The sequence below is a fragment of the Mizuhopecten yessoensis genome, unplaced genomic scaffold (assembly GCF_002113885.1).
Source record: "Mizuhopecten yessoensis strain PY_sf001 unplaced genomic scaffold, ASM211388v2 scaffold2337, whole genome shotgun sequence".
NCBI lineage: Eukaryota > Metazoa > Mollusca > Bivalvia > Pectinida > Pectinidae > Mizuhopecten > Mizuhopecten yessoensis.
Window position 1 is genome coordinate 96,379 of NW_018404496.1, and position 7,106 is coordinate 103,484.

At 33.4% G+C, this 7,106-nt stretch overlaps 1 pseudogene; it reads left to right on the forward strand.

Moving 5' to 3' along the window:
* Positions 1-205: 205 nt before the first annotated feature.
* LOC110445748 lies at positions 206-1,725 on the forward strand (annotated as a pseudogene).
* Positions 1,726-7,106: the final 5,381 nt, after the last annotated feature.

Sequence of the window (7,106 nt, forward strand, 5' to 3'; positions counted from 1 at the left end):
GATCTCCAGAGTCTATTGACTCGGTTCAGTTGGCGGATTACATGGCCAGGTTCTTCATTAAAGTCAGAAAAAACGATAAATCTGAGTACGAACCATCAAGTCTGAGGTGTTTAAAATCCAGCATTAACCGTTACCTACAGGAGCAACACTACGACGTCAATATTTTGACCGATATCAAATTCAAACATTCTCGTGATGTGCAAAAATGAAGAATTTGAAGACTCAAGGGAAAGGAAAACGCCCAAATGCTGCTGATTCACTAAATAAGGAAGAAGCGTCAATTCTGTATGAAAAAAGGGAGCTTGGTTTAGGTAGGTACAGTATTCAAATCAATAAATAAATAGTTCTATAAGCTTGGTAGCTGTTGGTTCTAGTTAGTATTACTGTAATCATTGAGTGAGGAATGCCCAATGGATATTGAAAATTGTATTGTGTTTTACTGTTTTATACAATATATCGACTTGAAATAAAATCTTTTGAGAGGGTTTGTTGAACAAAATAACATAAGCCTAACTTAAATGTCTTATTTTTACAGAGAATCCAACCTCACTTAACAACACCATATGGTGGAACAACACAACCCATTTCGGTCTTGGAAGTCGCCAGGAACATATCGTTATGAAATGGGGGGATGTCTGCCTGAAAACGTCGTCAGATGGCCAAGAATACCTCGAGTACAGTGAACGGTCGACGAAAACCAGGACAGGACAGGGAGTAGGGCGTCTATTCAACCCAAAGATGTTTTCTGTAACTGGTTAGTTGCAATTTTATTTCTTTTTACATATGAAGCAGGAGATGTTCACTCATCTGGACCACCTGACGTCAACTTTGTTTTCTTGTGAAGGTTCATAATGTGCTCTAAGTATGCATTTTGTATTTTTGTTTCATTATTTTGTCAACTTGTCTCTTGATTTGTTTAACGTCTTATAAATGCTTATTGATTGTGTGGTATTATTGTTTATGTCGTTGATATTTTTATAATTTCAGATGATCCTAGATGTCCAGTAGAAGCCTACAAGGTCTACAGAAGTCAGAGACCAGAAGCAATGAAAGCACCTGAGTCACCTTTCTACCTGGCGGTCAACACAAACTGGTCTAAAAATGAAAATGCGCTTTGGTTTGTGAAACAGAACATGGGTAAAAACAAACTAGGTTCCATCATGAAAGTGATGTGTGAGCAATGCGGTATTACAGGTAGGAAGGTCAATCATTCCGCTCGAAAAACATAGGTTACCACACTTGTTCATAATGGTGTCCCTCCAACTGAGGTCATTCAAATAACTGGTCACAGGAACATTAACTCTATAAATCTTTATAGTTCAGCCTCTTTAGAGCAACAGAAAAGAATGTCAAACATCCTGTCAGACTTATCGGCGGGGCCTAATGGTGATACTCGTCCATATCAGATACAAAATGTGAGTCTCGGGGACACTGACGATGACAATTTAATTAAAGCATCCCAACAAATAGAAGAAAGAGAAAACATGAAGTGTATTGAAGTCGCTTTACCCGTACCCACTGTATCCGATAATATCCCTTCAATAATTGACCTACCATTTACCATGACAAATTCAAATAGTTCCTCCTTGTCATCCCCACACAGTCTTTTTGCAGGGGCAAATATCCAGGGAGGATCATTCACCATAAACATTGCAAGCTATGAAACGCCATTAAAAAAACGTCGAATGGCAATGATCGATTCAGACAGTGATTAAATTGAATTCCAACCAGATCCATTGTGTTATATTGTTAAAACTATTATTAACCATGTTATTTTGTAGGAATTTGGGAATTTCTAAATGTTGGCTTTTTATGATAGTTTTTATGACTGTTTTGTTTATATACATCATTGTTTTTGGTAATTTTTTATGAATATTAGTAAATTAAATTGAAGAAATGTTTTGTTTGTGTATGTTTTGTTTATTTTAAAGGAAAAAAACATATGATAAAAGGTTTATGATATGGCCATTTTGATATCACACCCCATATCAGCCCTCGAGTCCTGATATCAGCCCTCGGGCTTTCGGTCCTCTGGCTGATATGGGGTGTGATATCAAAATGGTCATATGATAATCTCTGATTAATTTTTTTGTCTTAATACATAGATATAGTCCCGGTGATAATTAAGTTACAAAGTACGTGTTGTAGTATCGTTTAGGGAGTTGCTAATACCTACAGAGTGTGCAACTCTTGTCAGCATACTTTGGTCTAATACCTTGATGTGTATCGATGAACCATAATATGGCAGGTCGATTAATTTGATAAAAGCGATATAGAAGACGTAATATCACCATTTTTCTTCACGTAATTCATGTTGTTTGATTGATGTTCATGAGAGGTGGAATGGTATTAATACATCATTATAATATTGTGTTACATATATACCTCTTTCTCGCTGAAGCAAGTCATCCATAAGATGTGTGGGGACTCTTTGTCGCAGGTCTTGGTGAGGGCCCGGCTGTCCCATCACTTGTATCATTAACATGTTACCTACAGAAAACAAGTCAACACGTTTATATAAGTTAACTTCCTTCTATTTATGATTAAATGACTTGATTATCGCCCTTACACCAATAATGTAATAATCTGATAACCAATGTGACAGAAACTTTATAAATGCATATGATATAAATTAAACTTAATTAATTGTCTCGCAGTTATAACAGAATATCACAAACACATTTGAAAATTTGGCCGATGCAGTTGATCAAAAATAAGTTGACAACCACAATCAACAAGGAGTAACTGTTAAAATCCAAACTTATCAAAGTTACCCGTGTGGGTTCGAATCCATTCCTCCACTAGGTCAGACGGAAAATGGCGCAGATGTTGATAGGGGTCGGGTACGCTTGTTTCCTGTATAGGCGGTCTGGTTCCTTGATAGAATTTAAAATAAAACCACAATATATAAACAAAGTATATGGTAGACTATTCGTTTTAACAGTTACTGGAAATACATGTAAAGTGTTTTTACTGCAAGATACATTCTCTGTTTAGATTAATAAAAATAACATGTTATAATATTGAATATTATTTTTAAGGGTTGTTTTTCATAAATATCATAACATTATTTAGTCTTGTAATGCCATTTTTATTTACAAAACTGCAGTATGCCAAAACATATTTATACAGTGTACATTATAACATACGAGCCTTCCGTATTTTTTTCATTCTGTAATATTGGCCAACAAATTGTACCAACTCGCACAGTTGTGCGGAGAAAAGCCGCACAACGGGCGAACGATTGTGAATCGCACAGTTGTGCGCACCATGTGTGGCCGATGTGCGGACGGTGCGTGAACGATGTATGCACGGTGTGCGCACGCTATTTTCGGTGCGTTGTGTGGTCACACAACTGTATTATTTTTGTTCATAAATAATATAAAATTATTTCAGTCTTGGTATGCCATAATTATTTACTAAACTGCAGTAGGCCAAAACAGATTTACGAACACTATGCAACATTAATTAATATTTATTCGTTTTTGTTTCCTCCGTATTCCAACAATCAGAATGATCATTTCAACAAGCTTGCCAATCATTGCTGTCGTTGTTGTTTTCGAAGTTGGAATTTTTATTAAAAGACCTAAGCAATGTTTGTGCAACATTCACTCACTTATATCTATCAGCATTTTTTGTTGGGCTATTAAATACATTTATTACATTGATATTTTTGTATTTGGTATAATCTTCCTGTTTGTATTGACAATGCCATTATTGACCATTTTTGCAGTATTTTCCGTTTTCGAATCACTGACGCTTGTCATTCATACTTCCAGTTTACTTAACGCGTTTGGTAGAATCTTGTTGTGGCAATGCCAAACAGTAATTCCGTTAAAATTCATAATGATACGTGACTATGAAGGAGCTAGTAACGATCTTAAAATAGTTACCGTCAGCCATGGTTAACTGCTTTCATCTGTTACTTCGACACGAACCGCTCACCAATCTGCTAAAACAATAACGAATACTGTAAGTTAATTACAGCTTTGATATCAATAGATCCGTATTCTAATATACCAGTAAGCAAGAATGTACGATTGAATCTAGTGTGTGGTAATCGATCATGATTACACCGATTTGGAGTACTCGGTGGCATTGACTTATATCAATATTAAAGAAGTTATTATGCATAATTCATTACTATTTCTTAAGCATCTGTCTTCTGAGGTATAAATCTATTCCAAATCTCGTTTTGATTTTATAAAATGAAACAGATTTTAAAATCAACGTTTCACTTTCTACACAAACAATGTACGTATTAAACGTGTCGCAACGTTTCAAGACCGACTGATGTCTTTATCAAGCTTGACATGTTTAATACGTACATTGTTTGTGTAGAAAGGAAAACTTTGATATTACATATTTCCAAACTGATGAATTTTATTGAAAAATGTAACAAATTATGTTAAATAACAAAAGCAAGTATGCATTTCAACGTCAAACAAAACGTAACAAAATAGAATACCTATCGTTTGGAAAATAAGTTGTAAAAATGTTGACCAATCTGGCAGGCATTTTGAAATGCAAATTTCTTACTCTTTACGCAATATCAAAATTTCTCCCCTCCCTTTTTTTTGACACTATCATAGTCACTACAATCCTCATTGTACCATATTTTTTATTAGTAGCAAGTTTATGTTAGCTGTTAAAGTGTTTTAATGCTCAATATGATGACAGTTGATACTTAACAAACAGGGAAATCATTTAATATTAATTGATATTGCTCGTTTATATCCGCTGAAGCCAATGTGTCTTTTTCTCTGATTCCTTAATATTTGAACATTCCAAAAACGGAAAATACATATGTGTCACTATTGTAACAAAGGAAACATGTTTTCTTTCAATTCAGTGAATTTTGAAAATAAAAATTGTCATCAGAATGTTTTATATCAAGCAAAACCCTTTGTAAAAAATAAGGATTGTCAAATTAAAAAATAAGGGGTAGGAGTTAACTTAACTGCTCTCCTGAGATTAAAACTGACATTTTACATTCATAATTGAAACGAACATATTGTTTTTATCAATTTACAAATATTCATAGATTTTTGATAAGTCTTATGGAAGATATTGTATGAATTTGTTTTACTTACTATCAAAATGATAAATTTCACCAAAAATTAGATATTCGTAAAATCTAGGTTTAAACAACTTCAGCAAAACACGAGCAAAATGACAAATCATTTTCTGTGTATCTTTTATTTTCTTACATTCTCACTCTTTTAAGGTTTGGCTATAAAAGCAAGTCAGTAGAAATCTTTCACTTTTTACAAGAGCAAATAATTAATACATGCATGAAAGCATGAACAATTTAGACAAGCTTAAAATTAAAAAAATAAATATCAACAAGAGAGTACTTAAGTGTCCTCAAACCGTTAGTCGAACTTGAAAATATGAGCAACGGAGAGGAATATATGGTAACACTTAAAAAGTACACGAAGAAACTTAGATTAGTTATAGTTTGCAATTTGTTAAACGTGCCCAAAAGGTACGTAATATGTTAACATGTTAACATTTATGAATACAAAACGATTCGCATGACACTGACATTAAAACCGAGGACAACTATTTTAAAGATGAATATTTATCGATAGTTACGCAGTCATGCAAGTGAAACCATTTTCAATCCTTTATTATTTACAGTGTTAATGAAAAAAAAAAGAATTAACCCCCAAAAATCTACTTTTGGTAAATCAATAATCCTATATCAAAATATAAAGACACACAGATACAAATACAAATACATAAATGGTAAACATTTTAATGTAGGATAGTGAGTCATTCGTGACACTTATATAATGCGTGGGAGTAATACTAATATGTGGCTGGTCTATGTTAAGAACCCGTGCGGAAACCCAAACAGAGAAAATATGATAGAAAGCTTCACATCGAAAAGTGTAATTGCACTTTTAATATAAGTGGCTGAAATATAGTAACCAAAACACCACAAACTATTAAACATATTTTAGAAAACTGGATTTAAGCATGATTAATAACTTTCAAGTAATGTGCGTAAATTTAAATAATAAAAAGTGTAAAAAAAAAACATCGTTTAACTGGGAGTAAAAACAATTAAAACATACCTTTCCTTGAATAAAGCGTCCTGGTGTGACAGACAGATGTTTTACTGCGGTAGTTCATTGAAAGAGATATATTTTGCAAGGGAAGTCAGGGCTATCAGACGGTACACAATCAGCAGAAAATAATCAAGTGGTGTGTGATGTCGTCTGTAGGAAAACATATGTATAGATCCACCTAGGTTTTAACAATAGGTCAATTATTTGCTTGTATGTGTAATCATGTGTCACGATCGTAGCTGATGGTTTTAAATCTATATTGTAAAAATAATTCCCTTATAACTATTATCCGTATAGGGCCCTTAAGATTTTTAGCACAACTTAAAAATATCACTTCAGCGTAAAATATTAGAAATAATTCAATCTAGCTATTGACAACAAACAGTGAGGATTATTGTCAGTGTAGGCCGTTATCATTAGTGAATCAGAACCAGTACGTAATAGTGTAGAGTAGGTTTTTACTAGATTTTGAATCCGTGGGAGGAAAACAACTCGCGTATTTTAACATGTTTGGAATGTGTGTCACGTCCTGTTAAACTGAGTGATAAGAATTGAAAATGAAATAAAATTACCTTTGCAAAGACAATGATTATTTTAGTTGTTGCGTAATGTATTATTTTATTTTTTACGTAATGGATCCCGCCAATTCGTTCATAGTTTTATTGATTAAGACGTGTTTGTTGGTAGCCCTGTTTGATCATAATCATCCTTTCCTTGTGACAGAGGTTTGTTTAACGGCAAACACATATTCTAATAAGCTTCACATGCATGTTAAATATATTTCATTCTATAAATGTATGCTTCATTTTCTTTAGCGTTGCCATTAAAATGTATTTTACACTTTATAGCTATTTTAAGTACTTGAAAAATTCATTCACTCTCTGAAAAAAACAATGGATCCTTGCAGTATCAATTAGAAACATAAACACCGTGTCATGTGTTAAATATATTATGACGGGCAAGTTTTCTTTCCCCGCCAAAACTGATATATGGTATAACAGGTGGAAATGTCTTGTGGCAAAAAATATG